This window comes from Mesoplodon mirus (genome assembly GCF_964341445.2).
Source record: "Mesoplodon mirus genome assembly, chromosome: 18".
In the NCBI taxonomy this organism is placed as follows: Eukaryota; Metazoa; Chordata; class Mammalia; order Artiodactyla; family Ziphiidae; genus Mesoplodon; species Mesoplodon mirus.
This window is the reverse complement of record NC_138994.1, coordinates 38774017-38796004: the sequence shown is the minus strand read 5'-3', so window position 1 is coordinate 38796004 and position 21988 is coordinate 38774017. Positions and strand designations below refer to the sequence as shown.

General features: G+C 61.7%; 1 protein-coding gene across 4 annotated transcripts in view; it reads right to left on the bottom strand.

The window, feature by feature from the left end:
* The window catches only part of RAI1 (retinoic acid induced 1), a 108300-nt gene that overhangs the window by 69726 nt on the left and 16586 nt on the right, over positions 1–21988 (bottom strand). The window contains exons 1-2 of one of the 4 annotated variants that reach the window (XM_082603751.1): positions 4502–4562; positions 2945–3082 (exon numbers count right to left, since the gene is read on the bottom strand). The exons of 1 other annotated variant lie outside the window; for it this stretch is intronic. The gene's annotated coding sequence lies outside the window, so the exon portion shown is untranslated. Of the gene's footprint in view, positions 1–2680; positions 2869–2944; positions 3083–4501; positions 4563–21988 lie in introns of those variants that run through there. 2 more of the 4 variants (XM_082603750.1, XM_082603753.1) reach the window with 2 other exon arrangements.

Here is a 21988-nt window from a genome sequence, read left to right as displayed (position 1 = left end):
GACTCTTCCCAGATGTGAAAACCAAAAGGCAGATCAGTAGCCCATTCTTGGCTGCTGCGAGGCCCAGCGGCTGCTGTGTGACCTTGGAATTCACTTCCCTCTCTGGGCTCACGTTTCCCTCTCTGTCAAAGGAAGGAGGTCAGACAGGTGATTCATTGCCAAGGCTCCTTCGGCTCTGAGAGAAGGTTCTAGACAGTGGGGAGGAAGGAGAAGAGTGTTCCACTTATCAGGGAAAAAACGAGCAGCCCGTTTCTCCCGCTGCAGGTGCGAGCAGTGTCATTTGGAGGAAATCATTTTAAACGTCAAAAAAAAGCTCTCCACACAAATAAATCCACTGTCTCGTGCATCAGAGGCATCCAGAACGTGGAACAAAAGGGGAATATTAAGTGAACGGTGGAGCATCCACCCAACTGGAAAAGCCTGAAAACATTAACTGCGGTGTTTACGAAGAGTTTGGTTACAAAACAGGAAAAGGCTCCCGTGAGCGCCAACGAAGAGCAGGATATACGTCTGAACATAAAGAATGCCGACAAGTCTCTAAAGAACAAACCAACCACCAAATCAAGAACACTGTGGAGAAAGACAACAAAATATTCACATTGTCACAGCTCCCTGAGGCTGTCTGTAACTTTTTTTACTTTGCTCTACTTTTCACATTTTTCTATTAACCATATTTTAAAATATATACATTGAAAATATCGTTTAAAAACAAAAACAAGGACTGAATGCCTCCAATTGAGAAACTTTCCCCTACCATTCATTTATTCATTCATTCATTACTGACGCGTTCACCCCTGTGTCCATCAGCCAAAGCCCACTGCTCATCATGGCCAGGCTGGGCTGTCACTTACAGGAAAGGGAAACCAGTGGGGGAGGGAAGACGCCCCCCCCCCCAGGATCTACACCAGGGGCCTGTGCTGTATCTGGCCCTTGGGTGAGCAGAAATCCATCCTGCCAGGTCCTGCCTTCCCGCAGCCTCGGCAGGCCTGCCCTCAGCTGCCAGGGCCTCACAGTCCAGCCTATGGGTCAGAAACCCACGCTTAACGGCGGGGAATGGGGACTGGGGGAACGCGTCCACCCCACGTCCACGGCAACAGCCCCAAGGCAGTGGGCATAACCCCTTTTCCCTTGAGGCCACACAGCTGCTATCTGGCTGCTGGCACCTTCTCTGGGCTCAGATTCCCACCTCCCCAGGGTCCCTGAGTAAAGCACCACCCCACCAGGCACAGCACGTCAGAGGTTCACACCGAGGCCTGCCAGGTTGGGGCTGACAGGTTTCCCGGGAGGGTTAACTCTTCCCACACCTGGACGGAGCCACAGAACAGCTGCCCCCTCCCGCAGGAACCCCTCCTTAAGTAGAAGGCTTTCCTTCACCTGACCGGGTTGCTGGGCCCAACCCTCGGGAGAAAAAGGGGAGAGCCCCCCTTAGCGCCCTGCGCCGCTGCCTGGAACCCAACGAAGGCAGATTTCCACGGACTCTCCTTCACCCCCGCTCCCATTCCAACTAGCCCCGACCCCTTTCACCCCTCCCCTCCGCCCCCAAGGAGCAAAGGAATCCGAGCGCTTAGCTGACCCTGCGGCCGCCACTTTGAGTCGAGCCCCCCTTCAGGACTGCGGTCCCCAGAAATTCTCCGGGCCAGCGCTCCCTTCGCAGGGCCCAGGCGGGAAAAGAGAAGTTCCCACCCCTCTTCTCCCCTCCCCCAGCCCCTAGGGGAGGGGCGAGGGTCCGGATCTCCGGGTCAAGGAGCAGCGTCTGCTGTGGATCGCAGGAGACACACACACTCCGTCACACACACACACACACACACACACACACACACACACACACACACACACACACACACACACACACACACACACACACACACACACACACACACCCCACCCCCCCCCCCTCGGGATCACCTCTGAAGCCCGCATTGCACGGGAGGGGAGGAGGCTGGTGGTGGGGGGCCTCGACGTGCCTGGAGTCACCAGCCAATCACCAAGCCCGAGAGAGGCTGGAACCCACGACCCGGGCCCCGAACCCAAGCCTCAGGCCTCCACTGCGCACCCCACCCCGCCCGACCCTTCCGACGTCAACATCTCTAACCCAAACAAGCCCCTCCCCCTAAGGAGTCCCTCTCCCCCTTTCCCTGGCCAGGGTCAGCAGTCCCCGGAGAGACCGAGCTTCGACCCCCCCGCCTCCCCCCGCAACCGCACAGGCGCGAGATTTCATTGTCAACCTGGCCACTGGGGCGCGCGCGAGGCGGCGGTGCAGGGCAGGGGAGCTATCGCGGCCAGTGGGGAGGGGTCTCCAGGGGAAGTGTTTAGAGCAGCTCCTCTCGCTCTGTCCAGATCCGGAAGCCACCGGGGGAGGAGGAAGGCGGGGGCGGGGAGAACGCGACCTCCGCGCTCGCGGGCTGCGAGGAGGGGCCGCGGCGGCCGGAGGAAGCGCCCGAGGCGTCGGGGGCGCCGAGTCCCCCGGGAGGCTGCGCTCTCGGGAAGTTTCCCACCGGTGGCCCGGAGCAGGACGGGGCGCGCAGACACCCCTCCCCGCCTGACCAGCTCCCGGGCGCAGATTGCGAACTTGAGCAAACTCCTTCCTTCCCCGCGTCTCTCCCCTCCCGTCCGCGGCCACCAGCCCCGCCATCTCAGACCCCAGCCTTAGGCCAGTGGCGCTGTCGCCAAGACCCCTCACCTATGTATGGTGGAGAAAAAGGGAGGGAGGAATCCCCAGCACAACCAAACTGCGGCCAAAAAAAAAGAAAAAAGAAATTCCTTCCGAGACCGATTTTCTCAACCTGTGTGGAAAACCCCAAACAGGCAGATCTGCAACTCTAGCCAAGATCGCGGCGCGGCGGGAGGGGTGCCGGGGGCGGGCGGCGACCCCCGCCGGCAGCCGCCGGACCCCTCGCGCCCGGATCGGCCCCCCGAAGACACAAAGCTCCGCCGCCAACAATACCTGCGGGTTCCTCCTGGGTCTCCCGGGCGCCGGCGCTGCGCGTCTCGCCGCCTCCCTTCCCCGCGCCGCCTCTCCTCCTCCTCAGCTCGCGCGCGCTCTCCCCTCGTCTCTTCCAGAACGCGGCGGCCGGATGAGATCCTTGGGAGAAAAAAATGTGAGCGCTCGCACGGTTCCTTTCTCTCCGCCCGCCGCTCGCGGCGGTCCGGGGCTCGCTCCTTTCTCCCTCGCGCTCCCGCGCGCGCCGCGCCTCTAGCGCCCCGCGTTTCCTTCTCAGCAGACCCTGCGAGCGCCCTCAGTAGCCATTATTCACGGGCCACCGGGGGCAGGAGGTAGAGACAGCCCAGTGGCCGCATCAACTCGGCGAGCGCGATGAGGGCGCGGGGCGCGCGCGACGAGGGGGCTTGGCTGCGCGCAGCCCGCGCCCCAGACGCGGGGGAGGGGAGGAGGCGGAGGGGGCAGGGAAGGAGGAGGCGGGGGAGGAGCGGGAGCTGGTGAAGGGAGCGGGAGGAGGGGGCGCCGGGGAGACGCTCCCGCGGCTCTCACCGCAGGGGCTCGGGGTCAACGGCTAGAAGGCTCCGAGGCGCTTAGAGACCGGGCGGGGGGTGGGGGGTGGTGAGTGTCTTCGTGCGCGCGCGCGCGCGCGCACGAAGACATGGAAGGGGAGGGAGGGAACGCTTTAATATTTTCCCAGTGACTTACGAGCCCGTGGATGAGCTCCTGGCTGCGCGCTTGGGCCCGTGTGTGTATCAGTGTGACTGTGTGTTTCTGGTCTGTCTTCCGTGTGAATATCACGGGGCTTGGGGGCCTGCGGCGAGCTTGTGAATGTGCTTCTGGGTCTCAGGGCCACGGAGTGATGCGGTGCCTGCGTGGGGTTGTTTGTGTGCGATTGTTTATCGAGGGTTGCGGGACTGCGCCTGGGTGGGCCGTGTCTGCGTGAGGTTGTGTGTTTATGGGCTTGTGTCTGCGTGGGCCCGAGTGTGTCTCAGGGGTGTCGTGTCTCCGTGGGGGCTTGTTTGCGTGGGGCTGCGGTTGTACGGACCGTGCAGGGCTGGGGTGCGCCCGCAGGCGGCCTTGTGTGGGGCTGGCGAGGCAGTGTTCTGCGTGCGGGGCCGAGGCCTGGCTTGTGAGGGGGTGGGGGTGGGGGGTCCGCGTGGCGTCGGGGCCCGCACCGCCGCAGAAGAGGCGCTTGAGGCACGAACAGGCCGCGCTGGGGTCGGGGCGAAGCGAGACGAGTGGTAGCGGAAAAGAGAAGGCGGAGACCCGAGGGCCCGCATCCCGCCCCCACCCCACACCCCCGTCCGCACCGGAGACGCAGCTTGGAGATCCTGGCCCTGGCCAGCCCCGCGGTCCTAGAGGCACCGGGTTGGGAGGACCCTACGGGGCCGGGAAGACGCCTACGGGCTGGGGGTTAGCGGGGACCCAAGGCTCGGAGATCCGGGAGCAGCCCCGAAGCGCGCGGCGAGGGCTGCCCGCAGAGGCGGGTCGCAGTCCGGAGACGGCGGAGGACCAGGCCCAGACAAAGAAGAACGGGGCCGGGGCCTCGAGGCGGGACCGTACCTCCGGTTCCCCCGCGGCCGAGGGGCGGCCCCTCCTCGCTCCAGTCCCGGGGCCGCCGCCGGAGCGGCCCCAGAGCCCCAGGGACGCGGAACTACGCGCCCCGGGCGGGGCCAAGGTGGGGGGCGGGGGTGAGCGTAGCAGGCGGGCGCCGCGCCCCGGGGCCGTGATTGAGCGCTCGGCAGCCCGCCCCTCGCCCGGCAGCGCACCGCCCACGCAGCCATTCATTCATTCATCCATCCTCTCTCCATCCACCCACCTTCTATCCATACACGTGTCCGGCCTATCGTCCGTCCGCCCGATTATCGCGCCAGGGATCACCCTGATGCGTCAGAGCTGGCTCTCTCCGCTTTCTCCTGCTCGCCAATCTGTCCGTGCCATTCTCCTCGGCCGCCACCTTGCCTCCCCTCAGGCCCCTCTCTGTCTGGCAGGAGGGAGGAATGCACCCCACGCCCTGTCACACTCGGGCTTTGCTTTTCAGTGATTCAGGGGACCCCTGCCCCCGCCTACTAACCCCCCCACTAACGGATTCATACATCCTACACCCACCCCTGCCTTCTCCCCGCCCTCCCTGAGACCTGGTGAGGGCAGTAGCACATCACACCACTGCTGGAGGGCCTCCTCAGCCCGGCCTTCTCTGGGCTGGGGCTGGGGGCATTCGAGAGGGGGCTTATGAAGGTTTGCTCTGCCCCCAGGTCCTGGTGGCACAGGGGCCATTAGGACCCCAGTGACCAGAAGTCACTCCCAAACCTGCCATTTGTAGGGTGTCAACTGGGGATGAAAAAAACAGGTTCCTGGGCTCTAGCCCAGACCTCATCAACCCAAGTGCCCAGAGCCTCTTCATAGGCTGTTCCCTCTGCCTGGGAATCAGCATCTCACAGCCAGGCTTGCGAACCCCTGGCCTGGAACATCTTACAGCCTGACCAGTCCTGAGTGCAGCCGCCTGGGGCAAAGAGCCGCCCTTTTTGCTTCCAGAAATGGACCCTCTAGGCTGACCCCAGACTCACCTGGGAAGGATGCACCAAAAACAGAGATGCCAACTGCAGGCACCTGATCCCACCAACAGGCCCTGGGCAGCCTCTCCCCGCTCTGGGCTCTAGCCCCACCCCCCCCACCTCTAAAATGCAGACTGCTCAATCTCCATCTTCAATTATCTGGCCTGGGAACCAGGGTCACTCAGTCCTGAGGCTGCTCAGCAAGCCAGGAGAGGCCCACTGTGTGCACCATTAGACAAAAGAGTCCCAATCCCTGCTGGGAACCCCAACCCAGCCTCAGTGCCACCTGACCCACAGCCTCAGAGCGTCCCTGTCACATTCTGACTCAGCCACCTCCTCCAGCCACCCACGGGCTATGTGGCAGGTGGGAGAATGAGGTTGGTAGTGGATGCCCCCCTTCCCCTGGGGGGCAGGCACAGGCTCCCTCCCCTTCCTGGTTTCAGAGTGATCAGAAGAAAAAGTCCTCACAGTGGCTAAAGCTCCCACACAGTCAGCTCCCCCTGCCCCTCACCACTGTCTCCTTGCGGTTCCTTGAATTCACCAGGCACATTCTCACCTCAGGACCTTTTGCACTTGCTGGTCCTTCTGCCTGGAATGCTCTTCCCCACCTACTGTACCATACAGTTCACTGACATATGTATTTTGTAGGAATTTTTGTCTGTTTGCTCACTGGTGTATCCTCCGTGCCTGGAATGGTGCTTGGCACACATTCAATAAGTATCTGGTGACTGAGTGAGTGAGCCTGACCCAGCCCAGGGCTTTCTCTTTGAACCCAGGGCCCCTCTGGAGAACAATGGGAGCGGATAGAAAACAGCGGGGCAAGGACAGATGGTATGACTCATCCAAGGTCACTCTAGGGCCCTTCATGGATTCTGGATTGCGAGCACGAGTCCTAAGAGTCTGGAGGAATGAGATGGTGAGCCATGGCTCATCCCAAAGGAGGATAAGGGCGTGGCTGAGGGTCCAGATTCACACCTGCCAAAAAGGACAGAGACCCCCTACCTGGCCAGGGTCCTTCCACCAGTGTTGTCATGGAAGGTGGTGAGGACAGCCCCTCATGGAAGGGACCTGCCAATCTCTGAGAGAAGCCAGGCTCAGAGCCGTCAGAGGGCTTGTCAAGAACACACAGCAGGACAAGCTGATCCCCACCTGACTGCAAGTTTCCAGAGCAGGCGCTCAGTATGCACTTAGCAAAGGAAGAATGAAGCGACAGCATCAGGATTCAGACTTAGGTCTGCACAGCCCCCAACCCCTTGCCTGTCCCATCAGAGCCTACTAGCAGGATTCATGGGATTGTGGCGGCCGTGCCCAGCACACGGCGGGTCTTCTGTCCACACTGAAAGGAGGCTGCCTGGCTGGCTAGCTCCCTGCTCCGGCCAGGGGTCTAAGTCCACGGATCACCACGTGAGTCCTGCTCCAGGCTTGGCGGGGAGAGGGGATGCCCTCGCGTGGCTGGTGGGAGAGTCCTGTGGGCCAGGGTGGGGTGTTCACGGTCTCAAAGGGCCACTGCTTCCTGGGGAGGCGTGGCTACAGTCAGAGAGCCAGGGCTTGGACTGGTGGCCCTTCACTCGCCCAGCACTGCCTGCAAAGCCGCCTTCCTGCAAAGCCTGTGTCCAAATGCTGTCCAGGGTGAAATAGTAAACAGGGACCCCAGGCAGGCAATGCGGTCAGCAGGGCTGCCAGATGTTGGGCTCACTGACAGGCCATCAGGGAAGGGGTGAGCCAGGCACCACCCTTGTGGGCACGAGAGGTGGAGAAAAGGGACGTGCACTCCAGACACCAGGCCAGGCGGGTGCTACCGAGACCCAGAAGTCTCGTTCAAGCTCAGCCCTGCTCTGGTGACCCCCAGGCCTCCTGGCCTCAGCGGGGCTGCAGCTCGCCGAGCAGAGGATGCAGCACCAGGTATCTGGCCTGCAGGGGCGCAGGCCTGGGGTCAGAGGTGTATCAGCAATTTCAAGTTTCCATCTTTCCCTCATCTCGGCCACCCTCCCCATTTCAGAGACAGGGTCCCTGAGGTCCAGATGGCTGACTGGCCCACCATCACGCAAATGCTTGGCCCATATTTACTGAGCACCTCCTATGTTCCAGGACCATTCTGCACGTGAGGATTCACAGCAAGGAACAAGACAAAGCTCCCCTTCTTCCTCGTCAGGACACTGTCAAGAAACTGCATGAGTGTGAGAGTTCCGTGGTCTGTGACATTTAGGGGAGGTGTGCTGTGACAAATAAATGAAGCTGGGGAGGGGGCTGGGAGTACCCAGGGCGGGGATGCTGTTTTCCTGTCACTGGCCAGGGAACTGGCACTTGAAACAGGTGAGAACAGACCTGAAACATGAAGGCGGTGAGGCAGGCAGCTACCAGGGGTAGAGCTGTGCAGACAGAGGGGACGGCAAGGGCAGAGGAGGCCCAGAGGCCGGCGGCCGGAGTGGAGGTATGATGGGGCACGTGGGAGGGAACAGGGACAGAGAAAGGCCCGGGGCACTAGATGAGATGTCCCTGCAGTGCTCTGAGCCAAGGAGGCCAGGGACCTCCACGGGTCCTCACAGGGGTGAGGCCAGGAAGGTGGCCTGGCCAGGACGGGGACCAGGGAGAGCCGAGAGGCTGTCCAGTTCTGGGTTTATTTTGGAGGCATGGCTGACAGGATTAGGTACTGCGGGCAGCCAGGTGGGCACGTGGGGCAGGCTCCCCCAGCAGGAGGGCAGTCCTCCTGCCCCTGTGACAGGTCTGTGACCTTCACACCCACTCTGTCAGCTCAGATGCCTCCACTGTTAGCAGATGTGCCAGGAGCCGTGCCCGCCTGAGTCAGCTCCGGTGACCTGACAAGTTGTGTCCACTCCGAGCCTCAGTTTCCCCTTTTTATGCACCTGTGGGTCCAGGTCAGCAGCCGAGGCCCGCATACCTCCCTCCCCGCGGCTCCTGTCCACCTCACAGAGCAGCAGGCAAGCCTGCCCCACGGATCGCTCCTTGGCCCAACGTTTCTGGAGTGCCCACCGGGTACCAGGTGTTGTCAGGGCGCTGGGGAGACAGCAGAGAACAAGGCAGACCCGCACCCTGCCCTCGTGGGCCAACGTGAACAGCAAACAGCTCCCGCCCGCCTCCTTTTTCTCCCCAAACCCTCTCACGCCCAGCACTTCCTGAGAGCTGGGCCACAATGTGGACTCAGGGCAAAGAACTTGATGTTTCTGCTGGGGGCAGGGGAGGGGGACCAGGAGTATAAATACCCAAGTTCCCTTAAGTTTGGGGCACATTTTCAGTTTGTCCATCTCCCCCGCATCCCAGGGGCCAGCAGGAGAGGTGGCAGGAAGGTGTGGGGTCTCCCCATTTAGGTTCTGCCAGAGTCAGGGCGGGAGCAGGGCTGCGTGGCACCCACCTCTCCTGCCTGGGGCCGGCCTGTGGCCCTGGGGCTGGCTGCGCTGGGGTCCACTCACAGTGCCTGCTGAATGTCAGGCCAAGACCAGTCCTTCTTCCCTGTGTCTTTGATCTGTAAGACCTTTGATTTCTGCCATCTGTCTGTCCATCCTTCCTTTCTAGACTGGTGGGAGGCCACCAGATGAGGTCATATAACTTCATACTCATATAGGGCACACCCACCTGCTAGGGGACCCTCTTCCCTGGGTGGGGGACCTGGCTTGGAGGTCCCAAACTTTCTCTCTCTCACACACTCAACCTGCCAGTAGCCACCGCAGCCTCCCTCTGCTGGGGGATCCAGGCCAGTGCAGCCCCATCACCCTGCCCCCACCATCACCTTCCTCTCTCATCGTCCCAGCACACCTGAAGATGCTGGATTCTGTCCCTGAGCTTGGAGACTGCAAGGCCCCAGATTCCGAGAGCGGATCAGCTGGGGGAAAGAAGAGGGAAGGAAGACAGATGGACAGACGGGAAGTGCAGATGAAGGGCAGGGGGAAGGAAGGAGGGTGAGAGATGGGAGCAGAGTGGAGGGAAGAAGGGAGCCTGGAGGAGAGAGTGGGCAGGGGTCTCCCGGTGCCTCTCCCGCTCTGCATTCTCTGGAAAGGTCCTGGGACCGGAGGGCACAGCTTGGTTCCTGGCTATGACCAAAGCCACCCACTCCCAGCACTTCTGGCCTGGCTGGGATCCTGACTTGGCCCTGGGAGCAGCTCCTGGCAGCCACATGCCTGCTTGGTGCCCAGCAGGGCCCACCGAGGGGCTGGGGGCCACAGTGTGGCTGAGGCCTAACCAGTCCACTGCACCAATGCGGATGAACCCCTGGCCCCAGCCACAGACTGACCCTTGATCCCAGTCAGTGTGCCAGCACCCTGACCTGACCCCAGCCACAGACAGACCCCCGCCCTCTGCTGGGGATGGACTTCTGACCCCAGCCATAGTCTCTAGCCACAGGCTGACCTCTGACCCCAGCCCCAGCCTCAACCCTGATGCTGGCAGAGGCCTACTGTGGCGACCGTCCTGTGGACATGTTCCTCTGGGGACCACGTAGGAAGAAGGGAAAAGGCCCAGTTCAGGGCCACTCACCCCCCCCAGGTAAGAAGCACCATCAAGCCCGCAGTGGCCCACACAGAGGCCTCAGGCCTGCGGTGACTGGGGAGGCTGGACGCACACACGCAGCCACGCCCCAGGGCACAGCCCCTGACACAGGCAAACAGACATGTAAAAACACACACAGGTACCAGCACACAGACGTGTGCACACGAAGACTGTCCGTGCCCCGTGCCCCCTGCCCCTTCTCGCTGGGCCACACGGCCCCTCCAGCCCAGGCCCAGGGGCTCCCTAGGCATCACAGAATGGGAGCGACAACAGACAGCCCTCCACTTCCTCAAGGCCCCTCCTTGGGCCCCAGTGGCTTCCTCTGCCCGCCTGGGAGGGAGCCCAGCAAGAGGGCGAGCGTTGCTCCCTCCCCCAGACTCCCCCCACTTCACACAGCAGATCAAGGCGGTCAGGACGTGCACACACACACTCCCCTGATTAGACACACACGTGCTCTTATATGCAGGCGAGGAGATGCACACAGGGCGTGTATGCATGTGCGAGGGGCACAGGGTGAGGACACGCAGAGACTCCTCTGTGACAGCGCCACACACACCCACACCTGCCTCTGAGTCACTGTCCCTGACCCCAGCGCTCGTGGTGCCCCTACCTCTGGTGGCTCACGTGACCCCTCCAGCCCCTTCCCAGCTCCGCTCAGACTTCCTGGGGCCTCTGCCCTCCCTCGACTTGGTGGCTCCAGGGATGCAGCCCCCAGGGACTCTCCTGGCCCACAGCCCCTGGCACCTGAGGACCCGAGTCCTCCTGACCTTGTCCCGCCTGGCCCCAGGCTGCATGTGGCACGCTCTTCCTGAGGGGGACCCAGTCCCCTGCCCCAGCTGCAGGATGAGGGAGGCCCAGGTCCAGTTTCTCCAGGGGCAGGTGAATCCCGGGGACATTCACATCGAAAGCCTGAATTCAGGGCCTCCTGGATCTGCAGAGAATGTCCTCTGGAAGGATGGAGAAGAAACTGCTGGAGGGTGTGGGCGGGGGCCGTTTGGGGAGCTGTGTGAGTGTGTGAGGATGGGGGAGGGAGAGGGGGAGGGGATCACTGTTCTTGTGCTCCGCCTCCTAGTCTGGCTCCATCCCAAATTCCCCAGTGGAAGCCAGGTGATGGGTGGGGGCAGGGGTGGCGGGTGGAGATGGCGCCAACTCCACCAAGCGCTCCCCGGGGAACCGTCCCAGCAGCCTTGGAGGTAGGTGTCTTCAGCCCACCTTAGAGACACGAAAACCGGGGCTGGGGGAGCAGAAGAGCAAGGCACAGGCCTGGGTGATCTCAGGTCCAGCCCGAACCACTGCGCTGTCCCCAGAGCTTCCTGAGGGGCCGCTCTTACGCACCTGTTATGCCCAGTCCCCAGCCCAGCGCAGCCCACCCAGCACACGTGTGGAAGAAAGGGGTCCACCCCTGGCTTCAGATGCCCTGCTGGGCTCTCCAGGAGCTAGTGGGAGCTGAGGTCACCACACTCCCATACACCCTGAACCAGGACAGGCAGGCCCCCACCTGCCCGCACAGCAAGTCCAGCTCTGCCATATCCCGGCTGTGTGTCCCTGGGCAGCGCCACACCCTCTCTGGGCCCGGTTTCCGCAGCCGAGAAGAGGGATAATGCGTCTGTTCCTGCCTGTGGGTGACAGTGGTGGGGGATGGGAGAGGGGCAGACACAGGCTGGACAGCAGGCTTCTAGGCTGTAACAGCTCTCTCCCAAAGTCAGCAAAAAGTTCACAGGATGCGACCAGGAGACTCCTCCCAAACCTAGGACCAAAACAGATGTGAGGACCCTTCACTGGACAAGCTGACAGGGCCGAGAGCCAAGTCCAACCAGCCCCAACTAGCAGCGTTTCCAGATGCTCCCCTGCGCTTTGGGTGGAGCAGGGAGGCCGACTGCTGGGCAGCTTCCTACACGGTCCACACACTCCCGGCATCTGTGGCAACAGACTCACTCAGCGGCTTCCCATTGCATTTCTCAGCCTCAGTTTTTTCACCTTTAAAAGGGGGTGCTGATGAATGGAAATTAGCACGTGGAATATGCCTGTGGGATATGCCTGCTTTATCTCTGAGGATGATTATTCCCTTCTGGTCTATGGAGAGAGCTGAGTTTTCAGCCTCTGGGATGAGTATCAAATTCCAGTTCCATGGCGATGGCCTGAACATTGCATGTGGTCACCCTACTCAGCCGTGCTCCTGGGGCAGAGGCCCAGACCTGCTTCATCCCAGAACCGCACAGCCTCCCAGCAGCCAAGTGCAGGGCAAGGAGGCGCCGGGAGCCCCATGCCACACACCCAGAAACTAGGGCTCAGAGAGGGAGGTGAGGAGGAGGAGAAGCAACGGGAAGACAGCTTTCGCCTCCATATAAGGAAGAACTTGCTCCCAGGCAAGAGCTGCCCAGGAATGGAATGAGCCTGCCGGCTGGGGAGGTGGTGAGCGGCCTGTGGCTGACGGCGTGCAAGCAGACGAAGGGGGTCTCCGGGTGGGGGCACCACGCAGGCGCCTCGCACGCAGGCCATGGGAGGGCCGTGGGGATCTCTGGTCCTGTGACTTGACCGAGGCCACGTGAGCAGGCACGGAATTCCAGAAGGTCAGAGCTGGGGGCCAGAGCTGCCACGTGAAAGGCCGCAGACCCACAGACAGCATCTGAAACGGGCTGGAGAAAGGGGCCCAGCCCTCCAGTCGATTCCCTACCCCCCCCTTAACGAAGCACTTAACTTTTAGAGGGAAATTCCTACTTTTTATAAGTTGGAAAGTATACAAAAGTAGAAAGGAAAAAAAGCCAAGGTCCCCCTCACCCTGGGACAGTTACCACTAACACTTCCTTCCAATCTTCTCTACGTACATCAGTTTCAGTTAGAAATCCTGGTGTGCTCTAAATTTTAAAAAATTAAGATACGATTCACATACTATAAAATTCACCCTTTTAAAGCAGTTTTTGGTGTATGCACAGAGTTGTGCAACCATCACCACCATTTATTTCCAGAACATTTTCATCAGAAAGAAACCAGTACCCATGAGCAGTCACCCCAGTCTCCCCCACACCACAGCCCGTCAACAGCTCATCTGCTCTCCGTCTTTAGGGGCCAGGGCAGCACCTCTTCCCAGCCTCCCTGTGCTCACCCTGGCCCCCTTCAGCCCTCTGGCAGCCGAGGGAGCCTGCTGAAATCCACATCAGATCATAACCCGTCCACCCGCCCACCTTCAGAACCCTCCGTGGCTCCCACCTCACCCGAGCTACAACCACACTTACACCTCGGCCCACAGTCCCATGCAATCGGACCTCTGCTGCCTCACCTCCTCCCACCCTCCCCTTCGCTCCCTCTGCTCTAGGCACGCTGGCCTCCATCAAGCATGGTCCTGCCCCCGGGCCTTTGCACCAGCTGTTCCTCTCACCTGGAACACGCTTCTGCTAGGCTCAACTTTCCCGACCACTCCCTGTAGTTCTGCTTTCTTCTTCAGAACACAACACCTGACATTCTTTCTGTCCCATCTTCTCCACTAAAATGGCAGCTTGCACCTAGCACTGAGTTGCAGTTCAGTGAATATTTGGGTTGTTTCCAATAGAACAAGCAATGTAAAGGAGCACATGCAAAACCCACGCGCCTACAGAGCCGTTGTGAACTGGCCGCCCCTCTCCCTGTGGGCACGCCAGGTGCAAGCCACACGGTGCCTCTCCAAACCTTGCCAGGGGAGTTCTGAAAACTCGGATCTGGTCATCCATGCCGCATAGCCGCAGGACGTCGGCAGGCGGTGAGGCTCCCACAAAGGACCAGCCGACCCCGCCCAATCCCAGCTACAGCCCGGCCCCTCCCCAGGCACCAGAGCTCCCACCACCCTAGCGGCGCTGCAGCTGGTGCCTGCTCTCGCCATGATCCCACACCTGCTGAGGGACCCCACCTCATTTGCCCCCTCGGGTGCCCCCCACCTCCCCCTCTGACTGAGCTAGGGGGCACCCTCTCCCTCCCAGCCTCCCCTGGCCCTGGCTGCACCCAGCACACAGTAGGGCACATAGGAGGCAGGAAGCTGCGTTAAGGGGCTGAGTGAACGGCCCCCACCCTGAGGGATCTACTGTAACGTGCACGCACCTAGAAAAGTCCGGCTGGGGTCACGCTCAGTGCCCACACTTGCCAACCACCTACTGTGTGCTGGCAAGAGACACAGCGATGGAAAACCCAGTACAGCCCTTGGGCGGGGGGTCAGGTACAGAGAAGAGGTGGGAGGGCTGGAGCCCAGATGTGCCGCTGCAGTCGGGCCCACACATGCGTGTGTGCGCGTTCACGCTGACGACAGCAGGCTCCACAGTGAGCAGAGCCTGGAGTTCTCCCAGGGCCTCGGTCGCCCCCACTACATGCAGGGCTCCCTGAATTGCCAGCCTCCCTGGCCCCACGGCTCAGTCCCGCCTCCCTGGAGAGGTTTTCCGGGTACTGCGGGCCTGCCTTCTCATCCATCAGGATTTTGCTGCATTCCTGTGAGTCATTCTCCAAACAAACCCGATAGAGGAAGAGAAGGGAGCAGAGGAGGGTAAGAGGAGAGGCTCCATGTGAACCCAGCTCCGCCTCCCACCCACTCCCCCTCCACACCCCCTCCGATGCACACGTGGGGCCCCCAGGAGAGCTCTGGAGTAAGTCTGGTCAGCTGTGCCGTGGAGTTGCTGTGTGACCTTGGGCAAGACCCTTGCCCTCTCTGGGCCTCTGGAGAAGATAGCCCTGAAGGTCCCCAGCTATAGGATGCACAGGCTTCCGTGGGGGCTGTCTGTCACAAAGGAGGGAGGGTGTGAGGGAGGTGTGTCCAGGGTCCCCGATGAGGCTCTTCCCACTTCCTTTTCTGTCTCCCCACCTCTGCAGTGAGGAGGGCAAGGCCTCAGTAGGCAGGGGGCCGAGGAGCGGGCAGAGCAGCTTGTGCCAGTCACAGGGCTCAGGCCTGCCTCGCCCGCCCACCGCGGGACCAGCGGGGCCTCCAGCGGAAGCCCATCCCCTGCACCAAGGGCGCTGGGCAGGCCTCCCCCGTGGGGCCAGGAGAGAGGGGGGTTCTCTGGGCAGAGCCCAGCTCTGAGGTGGGGGATTGGACACCGCCTAAGCCAGGAGGAAAAGTCCCCACAGCAGCAGCGGGAAGTGAGTCTCTGGCTGCGTCTGCGTGCGTCATTCCGTGTGCGCGCACGCGTGTGCGTGTCAGTAGAGCGGCTCCCCCCCCGGAGTCAGTGGCTGTTTCTCAGTGAGAAGCTGGCCTCTGAGTCGCCCTCACTGCGGCCACCAGTTCTGACCGGGGCACGTGCAGGAGCCCGACGCCCTCGTCCACGTGTCCATCTGTGCCTCGGAGACCGGCTGGTCCGAGGCCGGCTGGCACATCTGTGTGTGTGTGAGACGCAGGCTGTGCAGGCCGTGGAAGGGCTGGGAGCAGCCACAAGCGTACCCACAGCGTGGAGGCTGGCGTCCAGGGTGAGCGCCCAACTGGAGGACCCCCTCCCGAGGCACGACTCCGGGGACTCTGCCCCTCGAGGCTCCCGCTCTCCGGACCCAGAACAAGCAGCTTCCAACCCCGGGAGCTGCGCCCACGCGTGCGCCCCGGCCTGGGGCTCATATCTGGGGGTCCCTTGACACTCAGAGCAAAGCTGCCGGCCACGTGCCTGGGCACTGTGCACGGACTCTGGACCCAGTATTAGGGTGCAGGGAGCCCGGGCAGGGGCCCGCCCGCCTTCCCAAGGCCCAGCAGGTCCTGGGTCAGGCCTGGAGGCCACATCCTGGCCCAGAGGAGGGAGGTCAGTGGCCTGCAAGGGCACAGGGGGCAGGGGGCAGACCCAGGGATGCGCAGGACAGAGACCCTGGGGGGCAGCCAGGGGTGCTCAGCCACTGCTCCCAGCTGGGACGAGGGAGGGTAAGCTTATCGGCACAACGGAACAGAGGTAACCAGAGCCAGAGGCCAGGAGGCCAGCAGGGCCCCCGGAGGCCAGGGTGATGAGGAGGAAGTGGGGGCTATGGGTGGAGAAGGGGAGTTTCTGAGCGTGTGGGAGAGACCAAACGGGGCGGGGGGGGACTGAGAGGAACAGCCACACAGGACAGGACGGGGGCTCCCAGCTCTGCCCCGACCCAGGCTGGGATGTGGACCGTCCTCCTCACAGGTGGAGGCCAGGGGCTGACACTGCAGTGGTTCCCGGGCTGCTGCCCGACCATGCAGGAGACCCCCGGGTTGCAGCCCCGCTCCTACTGCAAGTCGCTTCTCCCTGGGCGTCAGTCTCCCCGCCTGTAAAAGGAGCACCCTGGGGCCTCCCTGGTGGCGCAGTGGTTGAGAGTCCGCCTGCCGATGTAGGGGATACGGGTTCGTGCCCCGGTCTGGGAGGATCCCATATGCCGCGGAGCGGCTGGGCCCGTGAGCCATGGCCGCTGGGCCTGCGCATCCGGAGCCTGTGCTCCGCAACGGGAGAGGCCACAACAGTGAGAGGCCCGCGTACCGCAAAAAGAAAAAGAAAAAAAAAAAAAAAAAAAGGAGCACCCTGGCCCACCCTGCCCGAGTGTGCTCCTCTCTGTGACCGGAGCTGGGGGCGGGGCACAGGACTCACCCCCCAGCTCCCCACAGCTGCCAAGCTGGGATGCTGTGGGCACTTCCACCCGGGCTAGAGGATTTGAGCGCATACAGGAGAGGCTTGGGTCAGTGTGCTGGCGCCCAGCCCAGGACAGGGACCTGGTCTCCAGACTCTGGGCCATTGCTCTGTGTCCCTCACCTTGTCTGGAATCCCTCGGTTACAAGAAGGAGAGTGTGGGTAGAGATGGCCACCACTGAAGGATGGGGGCTCGGGGACACAGGGACACAGAGTCTCCCCTGGGTCGCAAGCGTGACAAACGATGCACTGTCTGGGGACGTCACAGCAGGCGTGCAAGATGTAGGAGGCTGTGACCCACCGAGGCCGATCCCGCCCGGGAGCGCCAAGACCTCAGGATTCCACCTGGTCCCCCAGCCTCACGTGGGAGGGAGAGCAGCCGGAGGGGCGGGCAGGAGGACGTGGGAGCCAAGCCCTCGATCCGGGCCGCGGGCACGCACATTCACCAAGGGGTCTCCCCCTGGAGGGCAGCCCCCACTCCTGCTGCTTCCTCCAGGTCACATACACTTGGAGACGGCCCGGGCCTGCAGGCTGAGTGATCCTGGAGGGCAGAGGGAGCAGAGAGTGGGGTGCAGGGAAGCTGGAGGGGGAGGAGACGAGGGTGGCGGGGTACCCACTCCTCTATTTCTGGGAGATGGGGTGGGCAGTAGCCTCTGAGGCCCATCAGGCTGCAGGGCCTGAGGACTCCAGGAGCCTTCTGCTCTCTGAGCTCTGCTGGCCTCTCAAGTCCCCAGGAAGCCTGTGAGCTCCTAGATCAGCTCAGGGCAGCTCTCTTGGGGTGAAAGCCAAGTCCGGCCGTGGTCGGAGGCCTTTCCCGATCCCTCCCCCACTCCACCCATCACACTGGCCCCTTCACTTGTTTTTGCAACATATGCAGCACATTCCTGCCTCAGGGCCTTTGCACGGCCATTCCCCCCAGATGTCCCCCAGGTTCACCGACCTCCCTCAAGTCGCCTGCTCAGGAGGCCTTTCCTGACTCCCCAATTTAAAGCTGCAAACAGCTCCCCGACTCCTGCGCTATTTTTTCCTCACTGCATTTATCGCTTTCTAATATCCTCTGTGGTACCATCTCCCATTAGAACAGACGCTCCAGCAGGGCAGGACCTCTGCTCTGTTCATCCATGTGCACCCAGAACAGCGCCTGGCACAGGGCAGGGGCTCAGTAAATGCGTGGGAATGGGTACAACACCCTGTTCTCTGAGACAGGAGAGCCTCCATTTGAATGGTAAAATCTTTATACCATTCCCCCTGTCGAAGTTTCAATTCTCTTTTCTCCTGAGACTGCACAGAAAAGACACACGTGCCACCCCTCCCAGCCCAGGCCCACGCCCAAATAAGTGGTTGGATCTGGGGCAGGAAGGGTGGTCATCCTTTTCCTTCAGTCCGCTGACCAACCCGCATCCTAGACATCACCCCTGGATGTTGCTCAGGCACTGACCACATTGACCCCCCAAACCTTCCCCATCCCTGTGCAGGGCGCCCCTACCCACCCACCACTTCCCCAGGACCACTGGCCGTCCCCCAGGCTCTTCCTGTGCCTGCCTTTCCTCTTCACACCCCTGTCCGGCCCTTGCCCACCTGGATCCTCGGCCTGGCTCCTACCTGGTCTCCCTCTCCAAGTGCTGGTCTTCTGTTTTACCCGTGATTCAGCCTCATCTTTCAGCCCAGAGCACTGCGCCAAAGGCCAAAGTCTCCCTCCAGCCTGGCCGTGCCCTGGCCCCAGCCCTGCTGGCCACACCCAACTGCCCAGGTCTCTTGTCACCTCTCAGCCTTTCCTGGAGCAGCACCCACTGCCCGGCTCAGCAAGTCTGCTGCCCGCCGCCCTTTCAGGGTGCCCCCACCACTAGCCCCATAGGGGACCTGGCCCTCTCTGGGCTGGGCACCGTCACGCTGCACAACGACCTCCAGCACTGTGGGCTCCCTCAGGCCAATGAACAGGTGCTCAAGGGACACCTGCTGAATAAATGAATGAATGATGTGAACCAATTAGCGAGAAGGTGAATAAATGAGTGAGAGTCTGAGTAGAAGGACTCTGGGGTCAGGTCAGCAATCATGTTCTGTTTTTTGCCAGGTCTCCTCCACGGCTCACAGTTCTCCGGTACGGACCTGGCAGGGGGCACACTTGAACATGATGCTGACGACAGTCACGACACATCATTCCGAATGGGCTAGGCTATGTTGCTGTAACAAAACCCCCAAACCTCAAGGGCTTAAAACAAAACACCAAAGGTTTATTTCTCATTCACACTGCAGGTCCGGCAGGGTGGCAGGGAGGCTCCTGCTCACCAAGTTGTCAAACCTGGGCCAAGGGAAAGAGGCCTGGCAGGTGGCCCTGGCAGTGACACACCCAGCCAGGGAGGGACACACGTCTCATTGGCCAGACCTGGTCACATGACCCCAACCAACCACAAGCCGTCCCAGAAGCTCATCCTACCATGGTCTCGGGAGGATGGGGAACAGGAGTTTGGACCAAAAGCTCGACTGACACCTCTGATGACACCACACCAACAGCAACAGCAGAGGCCACTCATCCAGTACTTCCTGTGCCCTGGACGCTGGCCTGAGGGCCAAAGTGGAATTTCCCTTAATGCTCACACATTATTCTGAGACCAGTGCCATGAATAGCCCCATTTTCCTGATGAGATCACTGAAGCCCAGACACTGAAGTGACTGACTCACCGAGATCACCCAGCTTGGACGTGGGGACCCCGAGGTCGGAACTCACGTTGGTAATTCCGGGCCCTCACGAACTCCCCCATGGAGCCCACTGCTGGGCACAGGCTCTCAGCTTCCTCCACCGAGGCCAGCTGGGGGCAAGGACTGCACTGGTCGGATGACGGTCCCCACCAGAAGGAGCCTCCTTGCCCTGCCATGTCCCATATCCAGACATCCCCGATGCTGGTCCCAAATTTCACAGATAGAAATGGAGGCCCAGAGGGAGGGGTGACTGGGCCAAGGTCACCTCGTGGGGCTGTGCATGGCAGAGACGAGGTCGCAAGTCCCTGTCCACTGTGGCCTGACTGTCCCAACTGCCCTGACAGCACTGGGTGCCCGCGGACATCCACAGCCTCAACCAGGGACCCTCAGAAGTGAAGGTGGTGATACACACTCCACCTTCCTGCAGGCAGGTCCACTGAGGTAGTGTCCCCAGTTCCAGGCCAGCAAGCCTGTGGCCCTGACCACCCGGGCCGCTCTCTGAGGAGCTGGGCTGAGCAGCCAGGACCTGCTCCCAGGGACAGTCCCATTGGGGAGGCCAAAGAGGGACGGACAGAGGTAAGTCTCTCCTCCAAGGTGTCACCTCCAGGACTTCTGAAAACAAGGCCGGTGACTTTCAGAAAGCCACACTGGGGTGGGGGGTGGTTTGTGCAGAGTGGCAAGGAACAAAAGAAAAGGGGGCAGTGGAGTTTGAGAAAAGACCCACCAGGAGTCAGATCCCAGCTCTGCTCTGTGACCTGAACCTCCCCAAGCCTCCGCTTCCTCATCTGTAAAATGGGGTTGTGAGCAGGAGTACAGATGGCGTACCTGATACAAACGCTGTGGCCGTTATGGTTGTTATTGGTATATTTTTGCCCACCACGCCCCCCACCAACCTGAGCCCCAGACCTTGATTTATATATTTCTTGAATTACAGGGGTCCCACACCAGAAAGATTATGGGTGCAGACTCTCGCCCTGGCTGCCACTAGAATGCACTCCTCTCACCTGGTCCCTCCCAAAGGTTCCATGCCCAGGAGCTAGGTCAGAAAGAGCCCCCACCCGTGCCCAAACCCCACCAGGCACCCACGCCCCAAGCAGTGCCACTGGCTCAGTGTGGCCAGCCCTCAGCTCAGCCTCCGGGGGCAGCCGTCCTCCCAGCCTCCTCCTCTGCCGGGAAGCAGAAGGGAGTCTCCCGAGTCCCCTTACCCACTAAGCTCCCGCCCCGCCAGCTGCTGGGGGGCGGGGGCAGGCCGGGGCAGCAGAACCTTCCAGCACCTAGGAACCCTACGCCCAGCTCCCCAGCCCAATCCTCAGCCACAGCGTCTGTGGAGCATCTGCTACGTGCCGTCCACCCTGAGAGACACAGCTGCAAAGGGCCAGGCCCATTCCCCGCCAGCCCACGGTCCAGCTGCGCAAACCCATGGGAACACACACAGGCTTGAAGGTGCACAGACCTGCCCCCCAGCTAAGTGCCCTGGCCGCTGTCTCACCACGCCAGCCTCAGCGCCTCCATCTGCACCAGGAGACAGGAGCATGATCTGCCGCGTGGGTGGTACCGAGCCTCAAGCAGAGCCTGGCACACAGTAGGTGCTCAATCCGTGTAGGCCTCATTTCTCCCCTACACAGGCCAGGGTAGAGCCAATGGAGACCGCCCTCCAGCTTTCCACCACCTCATTAAACAGGGAGGACTGTCCGCCCGGCTGGGATGCCACCTGACGCCCCTGGCAGCCTGCCCGTTCACCTCCATCCTGTCTGCAAGGACACTGGGCCAGGACGGAGCAGGCCAAGTCCTGGCTGCAGGCCAGCTGTGCCAGGACCCCAAGAAAGCAGAAGAGGCCCACCCAGCAGGCCCGACTGCCCCGGAACCACAGAGTCACTGCCAACACCCACCCCCCCGCCACCACCTGCACACACACAGTCGGCCCACAATAAACACCAAGGGCCGTGCTGGTGGAAGGAACCAGGCTGAGGCCAAGCTGTGTCCTGAGATGAGGTGGCCTGAGTTCAGAGGGACGCATCTGGCCCTCTGGGGAGCAGGGAGCCACTAAGCGTGTTGAGTGGCAAAGAGACCTCTGCCCACATCTCCAGCCTCAGGCCTCACCTCCATCTGCTTAGGCTTTGCGTGCTTATCCCTTACCCCCCTGCCCCGAACCGTCCGCCAAGCCTCTGCTCCAACTGCCCCCTTCCTAGAGGGCTATTCCCAGCCTCTCTGAGGAGCTCACACTCATCCTCCCAGGCCGGGCTTACAAGCCTCCCCTGACCTTCCCGGTCTGGGTTCATAGACGCTCTCTGCTTCCCCCAATTTGGTCCTTTTCACACTGCAGTACAGGGATTCCCTGCTAAGGCCACCCGCCCAGACAGGGATCCTTGGTAGGCAGAGCCCCAAGCTGACAGGGCCAGGGTCGGCGTCCACAGAGGGGCACTGAGTTACCCTTTATGGTTCTGTCTCTCAGGTGGCACGGGGGGAGGGGGCACAGGAGCCCACTCGGGAGACACAGGTGGTGCAGACCAGAGTGGGTGGGCTGGAGGGGGCCCAGTGGAGGGGCTGGGGTGCAAGGAAGGGGAGGGGGCAGGGAGGAGAAGGCCATCTTGGGGAAACCAGTGACCAGTTCTCCCACTCCCCCTTCCCTTCTCCCCCTCCCCGCGAGGGAGAGGAGAGGGTGGAAGGGAAGGACCCAGCAGGAGAAGGGGACCTGAGCTGCCCCGAACTGGGGCACACCCCCG